Raw genomic sequence first — 25,453 nt, forward strand, 5'->3', positions numbered from 1 at the left:
GAATATACGATGGGGAAAAGACAACGTTTCAATAAATGGTGGTGTGAAAACTGGACAACATGCAGAAGCGTGAAACTGGACTAGTACTTAAACCATACACACAAATTAACTCAAAATGGATGAAAGACTTGAATGTAAGACCTAAAACCATAAAACTCCTATAAGAAAACATAGGTGTTAAGTTATGGATTTGACACTGAAAGCAAAGGCAACAAAAGCAAAAATACACAAATGGACTACATCAAACTAGAAAGCTTCTGCACAGCAAAGGAAACCATCAAGAAAAATGAGAAGAAAACCTACATAACGGGAGAAAGTATTTGCAAATAATATATCTGATAAGGGGTTAATATCCAAAGCATAGAAAGAACTCATACTATTTGCCCTGGCTGGGTGGCTCAGTTGGTTGCAGAGTTGTCCCATGCACTGAAAAGTTGTGGATTCGATTCCCGGTCAAGGCATATACCTACGTTGTGAGTTTGATCTCCAGGTCAAGATGCATATGGGAGGCAACTGATGTCTGTCTGTCTCTCTCTCTCCTTCTCCCCCTTTTCTGTCTCTAAAAACTAATAAAAAAAATATCCTCAGGTGAGGATTTTTTAAAAATCTCATACAATTCAATAGCAAAAGCCTCTCAAACAATTCAAATAAAGTTCTTAAAAAAAATTTTTAAACCAAAACACGGGTGATGCTGTCATTAGTCTTTATGACCCATATTTAGCTGTCAAGAAAGACACATTTGAGAGAACAAACAATTGGGAATCGACTTGTCTTTCTCTATATTGTTATGACAGTCATTAAATTGTATTAATTTCTCGTTTTCTAATTATGTATCATCAGGTTTTATGACCTCTAAGTATTTGCTTGCTATCTGGCTATTTTTAATTCAAAAAGAAATTGCATAATGAAACTAATTATATTTTCCATTGAGATAATGCATTTTTAATTACTCAGAAGGGAGTCAAATTAAGTAGTATTTACCCAAAGTAAATGCGGGAGATAATAAAATATCTTGGCATGTTTAATTCAAAACAGTCCCATATACAGATTAATTTGGTGTTGGATTAGAGGTACCTGGAGGAAGAGGTTGCCCAGAAACACAGCTCTTTTCTTTTGATCTTCTATATTTTATCTGCCAACAGTTAAACGAATAGATTCTGGATTTGCCAGTTTCTTTTCCTGTGGAACCACTGGAAATGTGACTAATCCCGGGTGGTTTTGTTCCTGCTCATGTCCAGATTGGTCTCTGAAAGTGACTAGATGTGAGCACTGTAACTCCAGCTTTGTAATGCCGTTTATCTGGCGACAGAAGCCCTATTGCAGTAGTTAACTGTCTTTTTTTTACATTTGCCATGGTCCAGTGGTGTTGCAGAGCTCTGTGGCTTCAGTAGCTAGTTGATGACAATCAGCAGATTCTAAAGCCTTTACAGAACTCTGAAAGAATAGACACTGATAGTGTGCAAAGCTGAAATGAGGAAAGGAATAATGGACATTCAAATGTTGAAGCTTCCAGAAACTTGATTACAGTTCATTTTCTTTGATTAGCTTTTCAGGTTTTGACTTTAATTTTTCATTGTTTAACTTCTGTAAAATGACATTGAGAAAAACATTGCCACATGAAATCTGTCAGAAATGTTTAGACAGTTGTAACCACAAAGAGTGAGCTGCCTGCTTTGTTCTGTACTGTGGCCCTGTTCTGTCCTACCCTGGGAGTTGCTGATTCAAATTTTTAAGGGTGTAAATGATTCCTTTTTGAATGCTTGAGGGAAATGGCGTTTAGCTTTTGTGTGAGATAGGAATGGTGTTCAGCTGACAGAAACTTGAAAAAGAGTGAGTTAAATGAAGTAATAATCTTTTTACTCAGGACAAAGAAGTCTAGCATTTCGAGGCTCAGAAAAACATGGTGCTCCACAGATTATGATCAAGACACAAGCCCCTTCTTGCTTCTGCTCTTCCGTCCTTGTCCTCATTCTTTGAATTTGACGGCTGTGAATGCCCACATTTCCCGCAGCAAGAGAGGGCAGGGCAAAGAGGATGAACGCCTCATGACAGTATTATTTTTCCACCTGACAAATTTATTGGATTTAGGACTGAATGTTGACCTTTGAGACTCTGCGATGAAATGGAGCCTTCAGAATCCGATGAGACTAATGTTTAAGCCTGTCTATGATCTAAAAATGTCTAAGTTCATGTTTAGTGGCCCCATAGGTTTGCCCCAAGGAAAGCTGGGACCCCCTATTATTAGTTTGATTATAGAGGTTGTCATGCTTTAGTGTGTATCAAAATCACCTGAAGGATTTAATGTCATACAGATTCTAATCCCTCTTCTACGGTTTCTGATTCAGAATTTGACTTTCTAACAAGCTTCCAGGCGATACTGATGCCAGTGGTCTGGAGACCACATTTTGAGAACCACTGAGTTAGAAGACTTCTGTCTACAGCAAGTCAAAATTCCTGCAAGTGAGGAACTCCCAGATAAGGCTCTGAAGCCTTGATGTCTGTTGATTCAATTTAATTCAACAACCATTTCTTGGTGTACCTGGCCCTGACAGACACTGCTAGTCATGAGAAGAGAAACAAAGATGAGGTGTCCAAAGATTTAAAAAGCTTACAAACATATGTCAAGTACCTGCATAACTACTGAGAGGCAGAGAATCTGTACTTTTTCTGTTTATACTGTTGGCAGTGTATGTAAGATTTTTAATGGAATGCCAAGTGTCTTTGATCATACTATTCCAATTATTCCAATGATTTGTCTGCATTTTTATTTAAAACAGGGAGTGATGTCCTGTGATCACCCTGAGCCCTAGATAACTTTTGTTTTGGGAAATCCCAGCCCAGTTCACTGCATGTGCTATTCCAAACAGGCCTGTCTTCACTACCCTTTATCATTTCTCCCTAAAATGGAAATGGAGAAGAGCCAATCCTATATAATAAAACCCTAATATACAAATTGATTGAATGGTGGAATGGCTGGTTGCTATGAACTGACCACCAGGGAGCAGATGCTCAACATAGGAGCTGCCTGGTGGTCAGTGTGCTCCCACAGGGGGAGCGCCACTCAGCCAGAAGCTGGGCTCACAGCTGGTGAGTGCAGTGGCGGTGGCGGGAGCCTCTGCAGCAGCACTAAGGAGCAGTGAGCCGGGCGGTAGGAAGCAGCAAGCAGGCGGGCAGTAAGGAATAAGGGGTCCCGGACTGCGAGAGAGCACAGGCCAGGCTGAGCGGACCCCCTCACCCCCGTGCACGAATTTCGTGCACCAGGCCTCTAGTGTAAGTAATAACAGAGAGTCAAGGTCTAAATAAACTTTGGCTGAAGAAATAACTCATATCTCTTCCTGCAGAAGGTAAATTACACCTGCAACCAAAGATAAAAATAAGCAACTTCAGTAGTGATAGCCCATATAGTTAGTTATATGGTTTCTTTCTAGTGAGGGAAACACCTTCTCAACTGTTATTCTTCATCTACGTACTAGTATGTACTTCCTCCTCCCCTCCCTGGTCCCTGCGGATTGCTGAGAAGCATGTAGAGAGTGGAGGTCGTGGTGGGGAAAGATTCTAATGTAATTTAAAGTGTCTACCAACCTGAGGAAGGATTCATGTCTCCAATAAAACAAAACTGTTAAGCAAAGATAGGGAATGTGTGAATCCATGTAAAGTGAGTAATACCCACTTCACAGGATTTGGGAGGATGAAATAAAATAAGGTACATAAAGCACTGAGAAGAATGTTTGATGATATTAATCACTCAATAAATACTTTCTCTTCCACCTCCAATCTTTCCTTTTTCCCCTCTTCCTCCTCCTGTCTTCTTCGTCTTTTCTCCTTTTTCCTCCCTTCTCCTCCTTTCTCCTCCTCCTCCTTCTTTTTCCTGGACTGGCTTCCTCGTCCTCTTATTTCCATTGCTTGATTTGTCTCAGTGAGGACTTCCCTGCTCAAAGAATCTTCTCATTGAATTTATATCATCATTTCCTTTTTAAAAAAATATTTCTATTGATTTCAAAGAGGAAGGGAGAGGAAGAGAGAGAGAGAGAAAAACAAAACATCAATGACGAGAGAGAATCGTTGAATGGCTGCCTCCTGCAGGGCCCACACTGGGGATCAAGCCCCCATCCTGGGCATGTGCCCTGACCTGGAATCGAACCATGACCTCCTGATTCATAGGCCGATGCTCAACCACTGAGCCATGCTGTCTGGGCTCTATCATCATGTTCACCTGTGAGGTTGACTTTGATTTCTGAAATGGTCAAATGTCATTTACAAACAACACTATGGATAAGGCTGGTGAGCATTTGCTGAGCAATGGTCTACAAACTACTGCCACTGCAAATTCGGCCCTCTATCTGTTTTGTATTGCCTGTGAGTTACACATGATTTTTACATTTTTGAATATTGGAAAAAATCAGACTCTCAGGACAGAGAGTTGGAGTGAACTGGATCTGAGTGCAAACAAGGCATTCTGGGACAATTCTATGGCCAAGCTTGGTGGAAACCCTTCTTCTCTTATTTCCTAAAAAAAAGAAAAGAAAGAAAAAAAAATCAGAAGACTATTTCATAGCATATGAAATTCAAATTTCATTGTCCGTAAAGTTTTATTGAAACCCTACTATGAAAAACAGACTACTTTTACACAATGATGCCAGAGTTGAGTTATTGCATCAGAGAATATATGGCAGCCGTGGGCAAACTACGGATCCGGCCCATTTGAAATGAATAAAACTAAAAAAAAAAAGACCGTATACCCTTTTATGTAATGATGTTTACTTTGAATTTATATTAGTTCACACAAACACTCCATCCATGCTTTTGTTCCGGCCCTCCGGTCCAGTTTAAGAACCCATTGTGGCCCTCGAGTCAAAAAGTTTGCCCACCCCTGGTATATGGCCACAAAGCCTAAAATATTTATTATCTGACCCTTAACAGAAAAAGTTTGGCGATTCGTTCTAAAGGAACGGGACAGGTCTGAATTTTAATTTGGTGCTGAAACCAGTTCTGAAAGGGGAGCTTCGTGGTAAGAGCGGCTGCCACAGGGTTAGAGTGAGGATTAAGCTTCTTGGGTGACTATGTGGAAGAGAGCATTCAAGGAGATAGATGGTGGAGTTTCTGATAGAATTGCCTGCACAGAGACAAAGATCCATCTCTCTGCTCTTATTCTGTTAACTCTGACAGAATTCATTGAATGATAAGCATATACAAAGCAGTTCTGTTACTAGCTCCTCCGTGTTTTAGACCATTTTATCTATGAAGCAATCAGGGCACTAGTCTGGGGGAGACCAGTATAGTAGGGCCTCACGGAAACAATCCCTAGGAATGGTTTGGATCTGCATTTCAGAAGATATCCAATGACAATGTAAATCCCTCCCTTTCTCCCAATTAGTTTGTTATCCTTGGGAAATCCATTGTTTCCTTGAGCAAGCTGGGAATTCTATTGTATCTCTTTAGGTCAGGAGAAGGACTGACCAGATCAAATAACCACCTTGAAACCCATTGTAAAGGTTTTTTTAGAAACAGATTGAAATTAATCACATATTCCTTGATAGTACCCCAGATGGAGCCAGTACTTGCATTTGTGAACAAATGTGTATTGTTTTTGTTTTCAGTTAAATGCAAACAGCTATTCCTGGGAGGGTTAGTGGTATAGTGTTTTACTCTAAAGAAATGGAACTGGGTGAATAGGAACGGGTGGGAGGTAGTCTTTTTCCTACAGCCATGTCGAAGACACGATGTGATATGGTCTCCAATGCCTGAGACTGAGAGAGAAGACAGAGGAATAAAGCCTTAGGTGGACTTAAAGCTCAGGTGGTTGAACTAGACAAGCCAGTGAATTTAATAAGTTAATGAATGCCATCTGTCAATTGCATTGGTGCTCCTGCCTTTTCATAGAGGCATCCATTCCTCACTTCTCTCCAAGTCTCATCCCAGCCTATTGTTCACGTTGCTGCTTGAGTCATTCAGTGAGTAGATGAATGAGCCCTTCTCCCACACAACTCTGATTAGCGAGTCACTCATTCAGTGGAGTGCTAATTATGTGCCAGGCATAGTGCTAAGTGCATGGGACACAAAGCAGAACAAGAAGTGTTTCCTGCTCTCCCCAGTGAGGCTCTCACAGGCTCCCAGCGGAGACAGACTTGTAAACAAGTGTAGTGAAGTGGAGTGGGCTCCTAGTAGATGTCTGTGGGAGGAAACATCTCGCCTTGGGGACAGACAAGTAAACTAACAGTTACAGCTCAGTATGAACCACAAGTTGGGCAGAGATGAACATCTGACTCAGAGCAAGAATCTCCAAAGATTTCCAGGGACCTGGCCTGGTGACTCAGTTGGTTGGAGCATTGTCCTGTACACCAAAAAGGTTGTTCCATTTCTGGTCAGGTCACATACATAGCTTGTGGGTTCAATCCCCAGTTGAGTCAGGTACAGGAGGCAAACAATTGATGTTTCTCTCTCTCTCTCTTCTCTATTCCCCTTCCCCTCTTCTTTCTCTAAAAAATCAATAAAGATATCCGGGGGTGAGGATTTTAAAGAACACAAAGATTTCCCAGGGTGAGAATTTTAAAGAACACAAAGATTTGCAGGGAGAGGATTGAGACTCGAGGAATGAGAAGGGAAGAGTGTGAGGCAGGCGGGAAAAACCACATTTAGGAAGGAGAAGCCATATTTATGAAGGCATACCGATTTGAAACAACTGCAGGCAGGTTGAAATGGCTAGAACTGCAGTGTGTATGGGAGGGAATCGCATTAGAAGTGGGCAAGTGTCAAATCATAAGGGGCCGATGTGCCAGGTAGGCAGTCTGAACACTAACCTTGGAATCCTGGGGACCCGAGTAGGAGTCATGTGATCAGGATTTTGTAACGATGCGTTGGAAGCCATGCGGAGAATAGAGTAGGATGTATTGATGCTGGAAGCTGGAAGCCTAGTGAGCATGATTAGTGTATTTAGAGAGGATGAAACAGAGATTGAGGAGAAAGACTCAACTAAACAACATGACTTCTTAAAGTGGGGGAGAAGGAGAACGAGGAGTAGCTGGCATATAGGTTCCAGCTTGAAGTCCAAGCACACAAAAGTTGTTTAAACACTGTACTATTATTGTATGAGAAATTTATACAGGATAGCGTAGGATTCAGGGACAATAATTTTTTAAGAAATGCGATAGAAATTTGGGAATGAATGATATATAGGATGAGTGGAGGAAGAAATGTCTAAAGGGGCCGGGAAAAGGACATCAGAGAGGTAGAAAATGAAGGACATTGTGGATCCTGAGGGAAAAGAGTGCATGCAGGCGGCCAGCAAGTGGACAACAGTGCCACACACTGCAGGAAGCTCTAGTAAGACCACAGCAGAGATTGTCATTCACACCCCAAGAACCTCAGACTTAGACATACAGGATTATCCCAGCAGTGCTTCAACCTTCTCTTCTGGGTGTATCACCTTTTACTTCTTTTCGCTTCTGCCAAATTGAACTGCCAAATTCTGTTTCCTGGGTGTGTTCGTCCATTAACATCTCCTGCTTTTTTTAAAAAAAGGAAAGAGCAGGATATGTTCATTGATTTAGAGAGAGAGAGAGAGAGAGAGGGAAAGAGAGAGAGAGAGAGAGAGAGAGAGAGAGAGAGAGAGAGAGAGAATGGAGAAACATCGTTTGGTGGCCTCCCTGACACACCTGCTTCAATTCTAGCAAGCCTGCTTCAATCAGCTGTAGTTTAATAGCATCATTTTCGGCCAATGAGCAAGAACTTCAAAAATAATTTCCCTCTTATGTTCTATTGTTTCTTGAAGAGTTTTACTAGCTCTTCAGCAGTGTTTGTACTGGTAAACTGTTCTTTACTGGACTCAAAGTTCTGCTAAATTGCCAAGTGCATCGAGACACATTTCTGTAAGAGCTGCATTTTGGCAGTGGATGCCCAGTAATTTCACGAAGGTGAAATTATCAGCGCCCATACTGACAAGCTGAGCTCGGAAAGAATTGTTCTCATGGCTGTAGTTCTTCAGCATGCCACAGAAGACAGTCAAGAGCTTCTCATAGGTGGGATCGGTTACACTGCACAGTGGCCTTAGATGGCCAGTTACAATCTGCACCACCTGCTGGGTCAGCTGCACCTCTGCCCTCATGGCTATCCTATACTTCCTAGAGCAGTGATGGCGAACCTCTGACACGTGTGTCAGAGGTGACACGCGAACTCATTTTTTTGGTTGATTTTTTCTTTGTTAAATGGCATTTAAATATATAAAATAAATATCAAAAATATAAGTCTTTGTGTTACTATGGTTGCAAATATCAAAAAAATTCTATATGTGGCACGGCACCAGAGTTAAGTTAGGGTTTTTCAAAATGCTGACACGCCGAGCTCAAAAGGTTCGCCATCACTGTCCTAGAGCCCTGCCCTTTGAAGCAGCACTTCGTGGTCTTTGCTGTTTAGTAGCCAGCCACACCAGTGGCGAAATCAGTCCAGCACCCACACATGGAATTTGTATAAATTCACTTTTGGCTACTTCTGCTATGGTGTTAGCTACTTTGGCTGAACAGGAAGACTGTGGAATCGACAACCTTGCAAACAGTTGAAGTATTCCACTTCCTTGGATTTTTTCACTTGTCTCCATGTTACTCTGAGCCAGGGCTTGAAGCAGACAATCCAAGCATCCTTCTAAACTACCTTCAGTTCTGTCAACAGTTGTCATTTTCATCTGCTTCAGGTATCACTAAGATTATCCATGCTCCTCCTGAGGGTGAGCAGCTGGCAGGACGGGCGAAGGTCTCTGGTGCAGCCAGGGAAGGACCTACCAGGGAGGGGTGGAGCGCCTGGGAGAAGCAGCCCCTGAAGCTGCAAGCAGCCAAACCAGGGCTGAGAGGAGCGGCAGGGGGGCAGGGGCACGGGTGGGCGGGTGCAGCACCGAGGCAGCCTGAGAAGCACCCTCCCCCACCGCCCCCCAGGGAGCTTTAAAACAGCTACACTGGGGTAAGATCAACCAAAGGACTTGTATGCATGCATATAAGCCTAACCAATGGACACAAACACTAGGGGGTGAGGGCATGTGTGGGGGGTGGGTGGGCAGGGAGGAGGGGGAGGTCAATGGGGAGAAAAGGAAACATATGTACTACTATTTGTAATACTTTAAACAATAATAACAATAAAATAAAACCGGTACAATGATGCCTAGGTTCCACCCCAGAGCTTCTGGCTTAGTTGGTAAGTATTGCCTGGGCATTGGGAGTCCTCCCATCATCTCAGGTGGCTCTCCTGAGCAGCAGAGTTTGAGAACCATTGTTTCTCAAGTTCTCATCTTTGACTGGTGATGACTCATTGTTCCTACATTGAAGTCTGCCTGTAGTTATAAACCAGAAATTTGTTTCTAACGGTAATATATTCTCTCCCTCTCCCTCTTTCTCCTTCTTCTCCCTGCTCCCAACTCATGAGCGAACAATCCTGAAAGCATGACTAACAGGTTTTCTCTCTGTCAGGAGAAAAATGCCAATCTCCACTATAGATGCATTGCTTTGGCCACTTGCCAATGAAGAACAAAACCTTGAATATATAAAAATATTTTATACTGAAATTTTGAGGTGCGTTAATGTCATTAATGGTATAAGGCCCCATATGAGCTTTGTTCTTAATACGTCCCAGTGAAACAGAAATATCTAATACAAATGGTGGGTGCTGCTGTCCAAGTTTTATATATCTGTAGTAATCATGTCTCAGGAAAAAAGCATCTGCAAAGATTTTGGATTGTTGTTGTTGTTTTTTTTTAAGAGAAATGAAAGAGAATGACAGAGAAGCAATCAGGTATCAATCGGTTCATTTCAGACATTAGTAAAGTACACCTGAACAAAAATAGATACAGAGGCAGAGCAACATCGGACAGACTGTCAAACTACAGTGGGAAGGCCGGGGAGGGTTGGGGGAGTGGGTAAGAGATCAACTGAAGGACTTGTGTGTATGCATATAAGCATAACCAGTGGACACAAGACACTGGGGGGTATGGGAGGCTAGGGGAGGGTCAAGGGGAGAAAAAAAAAGGAGACATATATAATACTCTTTGTAATACTTTAAGTCTACCAGACCTGAGGCTCTGAACCTAACTGTCCCCTATACCTGGGCTCCTGAGCATTAAAGAGAAAAAGCAACTTTAAGCAATAAAACAATTTAAAAAAATAAAAAGTAAAGTACGCCTGCTTGTGTTTCATAGGAGAAATGATTTCCTGCTTACCTTCTCTGTTAAAAGTCATAATTTTGGTCATTTCATTAGAAACATTGTAGTAATATCTTTTATTCGTTACGATATATCTTGCTGTACTACTAAGTTTGTGTATATATTTACTCTTTATAAAGAGCTAGGTTTATTTAAAAATACTAAGTAAATGATCATACATGGCTGCTGGAGTTTATTTTATTGTTAAGATATTTAATATTTTATAACAATTATGTCAAAGAAGCAGGACCGCAATGCCACAGTGACTTTATCTTTCTCACGGCTGCCTCCACACACCTGCTCTGTGGGGCCAGTTCTCCTCCTGGAAGAAATCTCCAGCTTTATCCACTCACTTGTGTTTAATCAAAAGTCTTCCACACACTTGAATCCCCGAAACACTCGCAGTCCTGTCATTACTATGTCCAGTGTAGTTCATTCATCAAAGCTGCCAACTTCATTCAAAACCGAAGCTTTGCCCCTCCCTCAGCTCCAGCCTGCCAGTGTGGGTAGAGCAGCCCCCCAGCTGGCAGTCATTTCACATCGTCTCCCCTGAGTTCTCCAGAGACACCCCTGCCCACCTCACAACTGCTACTCGGGCTCTTCCACTAGTACCTGCCTTTTCTGGCGGGTGGATTGTACCCCCTCCTCCAGCCTCTGGGCAGCTGGACACCTCCAGCATCCTTTCAAAAACTTGCCAAGATTTAAATCAAAACTTCCTGCCCCCCATCCATCCCTTTTGGATTCATAATCTCAAGATAACTTGCCTTTCTCTGAACTCTCACAGAATGCCTTGCTACTCCTAAACCATTCATCCCTTTATTCCTTGCATTACAGTTATTTATGATACAGCCTCCTGTCTTATCTCCCCTACTATAGTCAAAGCTCCTTAAGAACTTTCATCATTCATTTTTTATTGCCCACCATGTACAGGATACAAAAATAAAATATTAATAAAAATAAAGGCATTTATAAAAGGTGTAGTTAGGTTATTATCATATGAAGTTAATATTATATACATAAACAAGTGTATAATTGAACACCTAGGGAAATTTCTCTAGTTCTTAATTTTGTTCATTTCATCTGATTAAGGAAATAAAGTCAATTTATGTTTTCATAGTTTTTTTTCACATATTTTAAAATGGAAATATGCAATCATTTAGTTAAATTTATCTAAAATATTTTAAGTTGTTCCATGAAGTAATTATCATAGTTATTGTGTTACACCAAAGAGCAGATAGCAAATTACTTATTTCCTTTAGCAAAAAACTCATTTCTAAAGACTGCTGGGATTTTAGAAGGACAGGTTTTTCATCATTTAATCTTTAAGTGTATTTAATGCCTCTATTTTAAGAGCTTTTAGCATAATAGGCCCATTGCTTCCCTGTCTACCTTCCCTGCCTTCATGAGAAAGATAATTTATCATTTTATCTTTTTTTTGACCTAGTGTTAGTGAACAGACTAAAACAGCTTATTAAATATTTTAAGAAATCATATTAAGGTGGCATTTGTGTCTTTACAACAGCTGCTAGCCATACTGCCAGATTTTTTATTTCATTATGTAAAATGCAATGCCATTGTTATTCCCATCCATCCAGTTAAACATGGACAAGGCTCCAACTGTTTCCAGTAGCACCAAAGGGACTACATGTAAGAGTTCTAGATTGACTTCATCCTAATTTTTGAGACAGGTCATTGAAAAACATGATGCTGAGATTCAGATTTGTGTGCATTTGTTATTGTTCAGTGGGAGGGCTCTATTCCAACTCTTACCATTCTGTGATTTCAATAGTTCTTTTTAAAAGGTGGTCATATCACAAGTGGCTGGGATGGGCTGCCATGGTAGCTCCCAGGCATCCCACTGATTCTCCTTGGCAAGAAAAGAGGCTTTTATACCGCAAGCCTAACTATCTCATTTCTTCCTCACATTTGGCACTCTGGCCTCTTCCTGCTTTTTCAGATTGACCTTCATTCTGGTGAAAGGCGCCAGAATTGCAGAAGCTTCAGTGTTTGATAGCTGGTAGAAAGAATAACTTTATTTTGAACTACCAAAGGAAAGATCATGCTGAATCCACTGAAGTTGAAAAGAGGTCAGCCCTGACCCCAGAGGATCCCATTGTTGTCTTTTCATCCTGATCTTTTAAAATTATATTTACTATTAAGTTGTTTGGATATAGAAATTGCCTGATGAGGTCTCAGACTTTGGATTTTGATAGTAAATGTTAGCACTGTTGCTGCTGAAAATGTGAAATGCCAGTTTTTCTGATGCCTCGGTGCCCAGATTACCCGACTTTAAAACACATTCTGCCCATAGTTATCTTGCTGCCAAATTACAAATAAAACCCAACTCCTTTAGGAAGCATTAAAATGATGGTGCAAACATCTTCCTATTTCCCCCAAATTCCTAGACAGAAAAATATAACATTTTTATATAGTTACTAGAGACCCAGTGCACAAATTCGTGCATGGGTGGGGTTCCTCGGCCTGGCTGGTGATCGGGCCTGATCAGGGCCATCTCATCCAGTCCCGATTGAGGCTGGAGACTGGAGGGAGGTACTGCGGGAGGGTGGCCGCGGGAGGTTGGCTGTGGGAGCACACTGATCACCAGGGGGCAGCTCCTACATTGAGCATCTGCCTCCTGGTGGTCAGTGCATGTATAGCGACCAGTCATAACAGTTGCTTGGCCTTTTATATACATACTAGAGGCCCGGTGCACAAAAATTTGTGCACTCAGCAGGGCGGGAGGGTCCCTCAGCCCAGCCTGTGCCCTCTCGCAGTCTGGGACCCCTTGGGAGATAACGACCTGCTGGCTTAGGCCTGCTCCTGGGTGGCAGAGGGTAGGCCCAATCCCTAGGTGCAGCCCCTGGTTGGGCTCAGAGCAGGGCCGATTGGGGAGTTGGGGCACCGCCCCCTGTCATGCACAGAGCAGGGTGGGTCGGGAGGTTGCGATGCCACCCTCAGTCACGCTCAGGGTAGGGCCGATTGGGGGTTTGGGGCACTGCCCCCTGTCACACTCAAGGCAGGGTCGATGGGGAGGTTGCGGCGCCACCCCCTGTCACGCACAGAGCAGGGTCGATCAGAGGGTTGGGGAGCTCCCTCCTGTCACACACAGAGCAGGGCCGATCAGGGGGTTGAGGAGCTCCCCCCCGTCACTCACAGAGTAGGGCCGATAGGGGAGTTGGGGCACCGCCCCCTGTCACACACAGAGCAGGGCCCGTGGGGGGCGGTTGGGGCACCGCCTTCTATCACACACAGAGCAGGGCCGATCAGGGGGTTGGGGCGCTGCCACTGTCACACTCAGGGCAGGGCCGATGGGGAGGTTATGGCTCTACCCTGTCACACACAGAGCAGGGCCCATTGCAGGTGGGTTGGGGCGTTGCACCCTGTCACACACAGAGCTGCAGGGTGATCAGGGGGTTGGGGAGCTCCCCTGTCAGGCACAGAGCAGGGCTGATCAGGGGGTTGGGGTGCCTTCACCTGTCACGAACAGAGCAGGGTGGATAGGGAGGTTGTGGCCCCCGCCCCCTGTCACACACAGAGCCGCAGGGCGATCAGGGGGTTTGGGCGCTGCCCCCTGTCACGCTGATCCCAGTGCCGGGAGGCCTCGCGGCTCCGCTGATCCCGGTGCTGGGAGGCATATTACCCTTTTACTATATAGGATAGAGGCCTGGTGCATGGGTGGGAGCCGGTTGGTTTGCCCTGAAGGGTGTCCTGGGTCAGGGTGGGGGTCCCGCTTGGGTGCCTGGCCAGCCTGGGTGAGGGACTGAGGGCTGTTTTCAGGCTGGCGGGTGACTGATGCTCCCAACTGCTCCTTTTTTTCTTTTTTTTTAATTCTGGGCCAGCTTTAGCTCTGGCTCCAGCTCTGAGGCCTCTGCTGCTGAAAGCAGGTATCTGGTTTGTTTGGGTTCTATAATCAAAACACTGTTTCAACTCCAGCTCTGAGATCCCGGCTGGCTGAAAGCAGGTTTCTGGGGTTTTGTTTAGCTTCTGTATTTGTAACAATGTTTCAAACTGCAAGCTCAGAGGCCAGCAGCGGCAGGCGGGGAACATTGGTTTCCTCCATCACTGAAGCAAGCCTCATGTTCGCTTCAAGTTGCCTGGCTGACAGCTGCCATCTTGGCTGGCAGTTAATTTGCATATCGCCCTGATTAGCCAATGGGAAGGGTAGCGGAGGTATGGCTAATTACCATGTTTCTCTTTTATTAGATAGGACTAGAGGCCCGGTGCATGAAATTCGTGCACTTGGGGGTTCCCTCAGCCTGGCCTGTGCCCTCTTGCAGTCCAGGAGCCCTCAGGGGATGTACAACTGATGACTTAGGCCCGCCTCCCCGTGGGAAGCGGGCCTAAGCCGGCAGTCAGACATCTTTGGCACTGCTGCGGAGGTGGGAGAGGCTCCCGCCACTGCTGCTGTGCTCACCAGCAGTGAGCCCAGCTCAGGGCTTCTGGGTGAGTGGCGCTCTCCCTGTGGGGGAGCACTAACCACCAGGGGGCAGCTCCTGTGTTGAGCATCTGCCTCCTGGTGGTCAGTACACATCATAGCGACCGGTTGTTCTGCCATTCTGTTTATTTGCATATTAGCCTTTTATTATATAGGTTATGTAGGCATATATGTGTATATATATATGTATATATATATATATATATATATACACACACACACATATATATGTAGGTGTATATATAGATATATATATATCTATATATACAACATATACAATATATTTTTATTATTTTAAGAACATCAGGGTTTTAAAACCTGTAAAACAAACTATAACAATTGTGAAACATAAGCCAGGGTTCTATTTGATTTGTGAGTATGTAAATTTTTCATGAAGATAGGAAATAGAAAATAAAATGGGTAAAAACTGAAAATCCTACCCACACTCATGTAATCAGTGTCTGTCCTGCTACACTTAGGCCAGGAGGCCCACCAAGATAGCACCGATCACCAGTCTCTTACCTTACACTTCCCTATTGTCTGGTATAATAGACCGTGGACAGGTGTTATAAGCAGGCCACCCTCTTTCAGTACCCCTCTGCCTCTCGCTCCCTAAGCCTGTTTCTTCATCTGTAAAATGAGAACATAATTTCATGATTCTTTTTCTGGACTCTTGGGGCCAGATGAGTTTTAGAATTCAGGGTTTTCTTAGAATTTTTATTTTAGAAAAATAACACAGTGTAAATAAATACAAATGTTATAAAGCAGCCCCATCAGGGTCTGGAGCAGCATTGTATAATCAAACACGTTAGTAATTCTGCAGTAACTGTGTAGCTAGTCACACTTAGTGAGATAGAATGTATACACATGGGTCAAAGTTGACACCAAAACTTGTATTTTTCAGATTTTTTTAAATATAATCGAACCTGTACTAATCCCTTCTTTGAGAATGTAAATATTTATTGTTTTTATTAGAATTAATGGCAGATAATGTGGATTTAATCTCTTATAGAAATTGGAATGTGAATAAAAGAATTCTACTCACCGTACACCTCATTCCCATTGAATTTCATTAAAGGCCATTATACTAGTTTTAAAAATGGTGGTGAACTTCACTCTTCAAGGAAATATTCACAAGAGGGCATAAGTGCTTCTTCAGTAATTTTAGATCTAGATACGTTACTCTGCTCTGACATGATTGATAAGATCAGAATTATAGATTTAGAACAGGAAATGAGAATTCTATTACATACAGTTAAAATTAGCACCAGCACATTTCCAGCTTTTTCTTTTTTGCCATAATTCTTACTTGAGGGGATAAAATCAATCACTTCCCTAGTTCAGCCAGCATCTGAACATTCTAAGTGACTTATCTTTATCCAGGCTAACTTGCTGGCTTATGCTTGATGTGCCCTTAGACCAGCAGTTTTCAACTCACTCGTGTACCAGGATTAATGTGAGGTGTCTCATAAGAAATTTTACCAATAATAGTATACCAGAGTTTATAAATTATTTAATTAAAACGAAATGAGTTGCTATTTCAGGTTACCCTGTGCCTATGATAATGTCCTTCTCACTTTCCTAGATTCTAATATACTTCCTTAAATGGAAGAGAAAGGGGAGGGCATTGTGCAGGAGTATGAATGGCAGGAGAATTTTTCTTTCTTTTGAGGACTTTTTTTCTAGCATATCTGCCTATTAAAGTATGTAGATTTTATTTTTTAATCCTCACCTGAGGATATGTTTTTAATTATTTGAGAAAGAGAGAGGAAGGGAGAGAGGGAGAGCAGAAACGTCGATAGGTTGCCTCCTGTACAAGCCCAAACTGTGGGTTGAACCCACAGCCTGAGCATGTGCTCTGACAGGGAATCAAACCCCTCAGTGTGAAGGACGATGCTCCAACCAACTGAGCCATACCTGCCACTCATGTTGATTCTGCAGTCTCAGACCCTTCCTTTTTATTCATGTAAACGCACTTAAAAAAAAAAGACAATATAATTCTCTTATTTCTTTGGCAAAGGTATTGTGTTTATTCTCTAATAGTATAAAGAATAAATAGGAAAAAAAAATCCTAAAGTAAAAACATGAGATTCATTGTGAATTAATTTTACTTACTGAAGATATTTATGTGAAAATGGCTAAATGCAAGTTTCAATTTAAGGAGCCAACTCTGATATGCACTAATTTATTTTATAAGACTGGGCAACTGTGTGAGGTAAGCAGTAATTTAATTATCTATACAGAAGTCTGGTTAATGGGTAATATTTTTGCTAAAGTAGATTCTATGTATGAACATAATAAGAAAATAATGTTATACCATGGAGGAAATGAGCTTTGTCTCCAAGTAAATAAATAGAGTCTTTCCTATTCTTTCCCCAAGCCTTTGAATTAACAATTTATTGAAAGGACTACTGGATTGGAATTAACATTCTCCTTTGATGAGATATCTTCATATTCTGTCTGAGATTACTAGTATATGTACATGTAAGTATCTTTCTGTCTTTTATAAAGAACCCAAGTAAGCTAAACTTAAATGCAGTGTTTTAATTCAAATAATCAAGTATTAAGAAATGGAATTGTTTCCCTTTAAGGGTGAATGGGTCACACTTACTAAAACTTTGTTAAATTTAGAGCATTTGTATTGAAACCCTAGATAACTCTTTAAATTGATTAGAATGGCCTTGATATGGATAAACGTGGCCAAAACTCATTATTTATATTTACACTAGAGGCCCGGTGCATGAAGTTCGTGCACGGGGGGGGGGGGGGAGAGAAAGAGGGTGTCCCTCAGCCTGGCCTGCACTCTCTTGCAGTCCAGGAGCCCTCGGGGGATGTCCGACTGCCGCAGAGGTGGGAGAGGCTCCTGCCACCACGGCTGCACTCGCCAGTTGTGAGCCCAGAAGTGTAGGAGATTGTCTTTTCATGAAGACTTTGTATACCCAGGGGCAAAAAGGGTGCTGGATCTGATTTGGACTTCATCTCTTTTGGCTCAGATTCTCAAGAAAAACATTATCTAAATTTACGTGGAGAACGTGCCATGTGCAATGGCTGCTTGCTCTGAGAGACAGTGGATAAGCATAACCTCACCATATAACGCCTCATTTTGCCGTCATTCCCAGGCTTCACCATGCCAGGAATCCAACGTCTACATTGTGATGAGTTTTGGCAATAACATTTCTTCATAACTGCCTTCCTAGTATGGACATGCCTCTAAGTCAGTGGTTCTCAACCTTCCCAATGCCACGACCCTTTAATACAGTTCCTCATGTGGTGACCCCCAACCATAAAATTATTTTCATTGCTACTTCATAACTGTAATTTTGCTACTGTTCTGAAGCATAATGTAAATATCTGATATGCAGGATGTATGTTCATTGTTACAAATTGAACATCATTAAAGCATAGTGATTAATCACAAAAACAATATGTAATTATATTGTGTTTTCTGATGGTCTTAGGCGACCCCCGTGAAAGGGTCGTTCGACCCCAAAGGGGTCGCGACCCACAGGTTGAGAACCGCTGCTCTAAGAAATGGTTCTGATAGACTAAACGGAAGTGTCTTGTACTTCACCCAAAGTGGTTGCGGCCATGCCATCATGAATAGGGTAGCCAGCATGTAGCCTTTCTGTTACCTGTTAACTCATCAGAAAGAATGGGAAGGGATTTTGACATGCCATTCAGGTGAAGGCCCAAACTGTCAATTTCTATGTGTTTGGGCATAAAATGATGGAAGAGATAAAAGGACTTCTCCTTAGAGTGATAATAACAAATTATAGAGGAACCCTCCATTGTTGCTCAGTGATTAGAGTGCCATCCCATGCACCAAAGGGTCACAGGTTCGATTACTGGTCAGGGCACATACCCAGGTTGTGGGCTGGATCCCTGGTCAGTGCACATGTGTGAGGCAACCAAACGATGTTTCTCTCTCTCTCTCTCCCTCACCCTTCCTCTCTCTCTAGAGTCAATGAAAAAAATGTCCTCCTGTGAGTATTAAAAAATATATATAGAGAGAGGAGTCTTCATGATTTTGTTGTTCACAAGCAGCTGAAGAGGCTTTTTCTCTGTAACTAATTGAGGTTGGCCAACAAGTGGCAGTGGTGCTGCCATTCCTCGCATCTGTGCCAATGTGGCCATGGCTGGTCCATCCTGGCCGTCTCTCTGATAGCACCAGACCCCAGCCTCCAGCTTCTCCACCCAGATCCTCCATGAAGCCACTGACAATGGACTCATGATGGTCAGGGAGTCTAAATCTACTTGTTCCCTTTCTGTAGATGCTTATGAAGGCTCAATATATTTGAGAATCATAATGCCCCATTGAAACGATGTTGTGGGGAAATCTTACAAAGAACACTGTGAAATGACACTTCTTATCCATAGAGAAAATATTTAAACACACACACAATGTTAAGAATTAAAAAATGAAAATTTTCAAGAGAAGTCAGATTGGATGCATGAGAGGAATATTTAGAATGATTTCAACAATTCAGAATTATTCAAAATGCTGAATGTCATTCCAGCACTTTCATGACCACTGTTTTTCTTATTCACCAGTTTTCTCCACTGACAGGTACGCTTTCATTGACTAAACATCAGTGGTGTATTTTAGTGTAAAAGACTGCAAATAAGAAATGCATGGTTTGATGAGAACTTCCCTAATCAGGATACAAATATGCCAGTTAATTCTTGAATCTTGTAGTTTTTTGTGAATCCTTCTAACTATCTTTGAAACTTTATATTTCGAAGCTTTTATCTGTTATTTGTAAGCTAACTCTGAGAACTGCTGTGAAGATTAAATAAGGTAATGATTGCAAATTTCTCAGCACAGACAAAGCCTGACACATAGGAAATGCTCAGTAAGTGTTTAAAACATGAGTATTAAAGATATTAGGGGTTTCCAGAAGGAAGCCAAATTCTGCTGTGCAATTTGGAAAGTACAAAATAGAAGTCAAATGTGAATTTGTTTCTTAGAAGGTGATGAGGAAATAAAACAAAGACTCTGCCTGCTTGCAAAACTGGGTCAAATTGGGATAGGTCTCAACATAGGTATGCTGTGCAGTCATCTATGTCTCACAGAGGGACATTGGGATCCATCTACAAGGTGACCTACCATTACCACTGACCAAGGGCGTGGTCACTGGTAAGACCTTCCACCCGGGGCAGGGATAGTCCAGGGTTGACAGCAGGATCCAGAAGAGCTGTGCAGAGCACCAGAGTTACACAGATGTTAAAGGAAGGGCCAGCCGGGAGTGTCCTGGGTATTATCACACAGGTTTACTTTCTAAATGCAGCTATGTCCCCTGAAGCCCTGAGTGAACCTTAGCTGCTGCACTGTCAGCTCTGAACATCATTCAGAAGGTGGGGCTGAAATGAACCATCAGCTGTCAGAAGTAACACAGGTGCCACCATTGCCCCAGAGGAACCTGGTGGAGCTTAAGGCTCAGATATATCAGTCCCTCTTGCAAACGTAAGGTTAATGTTCACTACCGATCTGGTAGGAGATCATCATTGTTTATCTGCTCTGGGAGGGAAGAGGAGGTGTTTGTTGCTTTCTCATTAAACCTTGCCTTGGGGGAAAGAATAACTCCCCACCCCCAATTCCATAGAATTAGTAACCAACCTAGAAACTGAATGAGGGCTTGGTCCAATTAATCAGACTCTAATTTCTAATTAAAGAGGACAGCTCAGGGAAAGAGAGTCACACATGTCTGTCATAGGAACAATGGCCTTTGGTTTTTGTCCTAACTCTGGAGAAGACCATAAAAAACAATGGGTTGCCTTTAGGAGGCTCATAAAGACAGCTGCTGTAAAGCGATTGATGCCAATTACAGTTGCATGTGGTGTTACTCAGTATGGAGCATGAATCTGTCTCTGAAATACCAGTTTGTTGCCGTGGTTGGACCATTTTTAGAGTGATCATTTCAAGTAAAGGGAGAGGAGTAGTCCTAGTTTTGCTGACACCTAATGACCTTAAGATCCTTGTGATTTCTCCAAGAGTCCCAGTTGTGCATTATCTTTTAAAATTAAACCAAAATAAAAAACACCGAACATGTAAATCAGCTTGCAGAGAATATAAGCATAACTAAAAATGAAATAATGCAGCATTAAATGTCCAGCATTAAAGGGCTTTGCACAGGAAATAGAAAAGAAGATGCTAATCCATGTTATATTTTCAAATACATAGCATTAAATGTAGCAGTAATATTATGGTATGTTTTAGAAACAGCAGGCAATGGAATGTGGAAAGACTGCATCAGGGAAGACCTGCATGGATTATAAGGTAAATAAAGTTGAGGAAATCTCTGGGCCGCTGGGCTGCTATGAGGCCTGGCCCAGGTCACTTTCCGCTGTCTAACATGTGTTCCTCACTCATGGAACCCACCCAACGTGAAAATGAGCTTTTCTGATTAAGCCATCCCATAAGCCTGGGAGCCGAGCTCTGTGGAATAGGTCATTCGTGGAGATGAATGACTTCTCGTCTCCTAAGTGGTTTCTGTGTGACAGTTGTGCTCATGGCAGGGGTAAGAGCTTCCGAGAAACACCCCATGTTTGGTGGCAATTACTCAGCCCAGCTCATGGCTGGGAAATGCCAGCACCTGCCAGATGGTACTGCCAGGAAGTGGGCACCAGGATGAGGAAGCTCCGAGTTGGGGCAATGAACTGCAGTTGGCTCCTCTGCCACTTTGCGCCTGTTAGTGACGAGGCCAGACTATTGTGTCATTCATACGCAGAGGATCTTTCTTCCTGACTTTAAGAGTTAGTGTTATCCTCACCTCCACACTGGGGGACAAAGAGCTTCAGCTCTCATTTCCATCAAAAAAAAGTGGGGGCAAGGAAAGTAATGAAATTCTCTTCTGTGAAGACATTGAGTGAACAGAGTGAAATGAGGCAAACAGATAAAATAATATGATTTGGCTCTTTCTCCTGGCGTCTAGAGTCTGAGAGGAAATTTGGAGTTTGCTGCCACAGGGCATCCAGACGGTTCTTGAGGGAGCCACAGAGAAAAGGTTGTTGCTCTAACTGAGCACCTTGGAAATGGAGGGTTGGTTTGATGGTCTCCCAGACTATGTTATGTTCAATTTTCATTTCAGTGTGCCCCATGTCAAGCTGGTAGCCAAGCTTGAGGAGAAGTTAACGATGTCTGAAAAATGCCTCTCCAAGCTGTGGCTAATGCGTTCTTGCATAGAACGAATTTGCACCCAGGGAGATTGTAGTGGTGCTTCCAATGAGGCAAAGGTGAATAAACAGCTAAGCCAGTGGAAGAATGTGATGTAAAAGGAGAGGAAAATGGGGGCGGGGGGAATTCTAGGCATTGAAGCAGAATGAGTTTTCACATTGTGAGAGTCATTATGAGCCACTGGGACACATTGTGCTCCCTGCAGCGGTGGAGGAGAACCAAATGCAGAGTCCAAGAAATGACCCCGCAAAAAGGGTGAAACTGCATGTCTAGAGATACATGCCTTGTATAAAGCTTGTCCTGCAGATCCTCAGGGGATAAATGTGGAAGGAAACGGATGCTCAAAATTTGTAGTAATAAGGACTTGTCTACTCTTAGCATGCCATGGGAAGATTATGGGCTTTGAACCCACAGGATTGGTTCAAATTCTCACTGTGAGATCTTGGATGAGTTATCTGGCCTCTGCGAATCTGTTTCCACATTGTATAAAGAAGGTAATAAGAAAACTAAAATAAAGCTGGGCACATACGTGCTCAAAAATGGCCATTTCTGTTTTCCCTTGGGGAGAAGATAAAAATCAGTGCTGTTGAGGAGTCCTTATGTTGGGGGGTGGGTACCCCAAGAGATCAGTAGTGAATGTGGTAATTCTGGAGCATGAATCTGTAGCATGAGACTTTGCAAATCCAGTCTAAGACTGCACCCACTTATCTTAGCCTAGCGTCTCTCAAAGTGAGAGACCAAACTTCTGCATAGGTACTTTGTTTGGAAATGTCATCTCAGGGAGCAGAAATATAGGACAGGGGGAGGGAAACAGAGAAAGGGGGAAAGCCAACACAGGATACATGATTGCACTGGCTGTTTCATTCCCCCAGGACCTGTGAGGGGATTATGAAATGCATCTCAAAACTGCCGGGGGATGAAAGTGGAATAAATCATGCATTTATTCACTGGTCAAGTGTGGCCCCACAGAACTAACTCCCCAGTCCTGCTGGGCTCAGCATGCCTGAATGCAGAGTGAATTCCTGGGACACTTGAGCTACAGAGTAGAGGTTAACTAGGGCTGGAAGCGATCCTTTATGAGGAACAAGGTGAGGCTGCGGTCTTGGTGCTCCTGTATACTAGTAAAACTTCTCAAAGTCTGCAGAGGAATAAGACCCTAACAGCAGTGGCTGAAATACAAGGAACAACTGGCATGTTTTTGCGGTGGTGCAGAAGAGGGGTGAACACACCAGCTCTCAGGAAAGGCCCTTTTTGTTTTTCTCCCTAGAAGGGAGGTGCTGAAATAAATAATTTCTTGGAGTGTCTTTAGCCTTTAAAGTCTATGATTAATGAGGATAAAAATATTGCTAAAAATGTATTGATTAATAAAATGTGAATGGACCCAGCAGATCACAGCAATAGTAACTATTCTCCAAAAGATATCTGCCAGCTGTGGACAAGGTATGCAGCAAAATAGAGCTCTATCCAGTGTCTACGTAGAAACCTGAGTAGGCAGTTGTGCTATCCCTTGAAAACAGAGAAATTAGTGTCTGGGCTCTGAGGAAAATCTGGTGAAAAGTCAAGTTTATTGGCTCTTAGTACCGTGACCATTACCTGGGCCTTAAGTGTTTTTTATGATTTAGGAAAGCTTGTTAAAGGTGAAACTTTGGAAGGAGTGCCAGGGTTGTTTTATTAACCTGAAATTTAAGGAGAGGACATGGGGAACCTTTTGAAATTTTCTTGACTGCAGGCAATATTATAAAGTGGATCAGGTTTGTTTTCAGCTCTTCTCTGTCCACCAGTTCCCCTTAACACACTCACTATCTCAGCATCACATACACCCTTTGGGGACCTAGAACCCCACTGGACTGCTCAGATGCCTCTGCTGTCAACTATTCTTTTAAAGATTTTTAGAGAGAGAGAGGAAAGGATGGGAAGAGAAATATCAATGTGAGTGTATAACATCTGTCTGCTGCTCCCTGCACATCTGGCACTGGGGATTGAACCTACAACCCGGGTATATGCCCTGACCAGGAATTGAACCAGGGACCTCTTGGTTCATGGGTCGACGCTCAACCAGTGAGCAACACTGCCAGGATCAACCAGTCATTTTTTATTGACACCTTGTACCTAGAACCTTGCTGGGAGTCAAGTGTGGGAACACGGAACACTGTAAACCTTCCCCAAATGTCTTATCCTCTGGTGTCCATGATGACTAGGTCATTTGAAAGATAAATTTGTATACATGTGGCAGACATCTTTTATGCTCCTCTTCAGAGCCTGTTGACCTTCCCTCCTTTTGTTCCAGCTTTGCCTGGGCTCTGACCAACTTTGCACCCATACACTTCTCATCTCCAGCTCCAGGCTCCTGTGTTGACACCACCGCGGGACCTACTAGGTGCCCATGCCTTGGAATGCACAACCCAGAGGTGACCAAGTAGAGCCAGGGATAAATTCTTCCTCATTTTCTCACTTCATCTAAGGGATGTTTCATAACTGACATTTATATTGCTCCTTGGAGCTCTGGTCTGTGAACTGAACAGTCATGCTCAGCAGCTCAATATACTTCTCCATATTCGTTCTCAGCTTCATTTCCCTAGTACTTCATTCCTCCATAAGAGTGTGTTCCCTGATAAAGTGGTAGCACATCCATTCCTTCAACAAATATTGTAAGGTACATACTATGAGCCAGATACTCTCCAAGACACTGCACGTACAGAGATATTTATATTCAATGACTTATCTGGCATCAGACATTTTCCCAGAAGCCACATCATTTAATTAATTACCTTTGTAGGAAGCCAAGAAATCCTGGCCACGTGGTGTAGAGCTGGATTTGCCCCAATGGGTTAGGACCCAGAGTGGCCAGAAACAAATGTAATCTCACAAAAGAACACAATGAGAGGCAGAGGAGGGACGCCAGGGAAAGGGCATTAAGAGCAAGATAAAGCAGCTGATCTGGGAAGACGCACATCAGAGAAGAGACAAGAAGTCAGGAGTCAAGGAGGTCCAGGGCCTCCAGACAAAAGATTAAAAAAAAAAAAGCTTTTAAATAAATTATTCAATAACTCCTTTAGCAAACTCTTACTGATTGGGGTGGTACTTCAGACAGCTCACAGTTCATAGAGAAAAACAACTGGTCATGAATCAACAATCAAAACATGAAATAACGAGTGCTTTATAAAAGTACACATGGGTTCTTGGGTCGAAGATCAGCAAAGACATTTTTTCCCCTAGAGCTGCTCTGCCTAACCGAACTTGCTGTGATGATGAAAATGAGTTCTGTTCGGCAATGTCCAACACAGCAGCCACTAGCCAGCCACAAGTGGCTATTGGGCACTTGAAATGTGGTTAGTGAGACTGAGGAACTGAATTTTCAATTATATTTCATTTTAAGTAACTTAAATCTGAATAGTCATATGTGGTTAGTGGCTACTGGTTGGGACTGCACCATTCTAGAGGACGACATCTAGCTGAGTCTTGGGGAATGAGGAGGCATTATCCAGGCCACAGGGAGGGTGAGGATCAAGTACAGAGAGGAGAAAGTGTTCCAATCAGAGGGAACAGCAGTGGAAGGCAGAGGGATCTGTGTGTTTGCTTATTAGGCTTGTGATAGAGCAAGCGACAAAAAAAGGAGTCTAGAAAGGTATACGGAGGCTGGGCGTGGCAGGCCTTGTCACATTGGCTA

General features: G+C 42.9%; 1 protein-coding gene across 25 annotated transcripts in view; it reads left to right on the forward strand.

Moving 5' to 3' along the window:
• The window catches only part of NRCAM (neuronal cell adhesion molecule), a 255,311-nt gene that overhangs the window by 146,371 nt on the left and 83,487 nt on the right, over positions 1–25,453 (forward strand). Inside the window, exon 4 of one of the 25 annotated variants that reach the window (XM_036327473.1) lies at positions 16,993–17,096. The exons of the other annotated variants lie outside the window; for them this stretch is intronic. The gene's annotated coding sequence lies outside the window, so the exon portion shown is untranslated. The remainder of the gene's footprint in view (positions 1–16,992; positions 17,097–25,453) is intronic. 25 annotated transcript variants of the gene reach the window in all.

This window comes from Myotis myotis, unplaced genomic scaffold (assembly GCF_014108235.1).
Source record: "Myotis myotis isolate mMyoMyo1 unplaced genomic scaffold, mMyoMyo1.p scaffold_m19_p_11, whole genome shotgun sequence".
NCBI classification, from domain to species: domain Eukaryota; kingdom Metazoa; phylum Chordata; class Mammalia; order Chiroptera; family Vespertilionidae; genus Myotis; species Myotis myotis.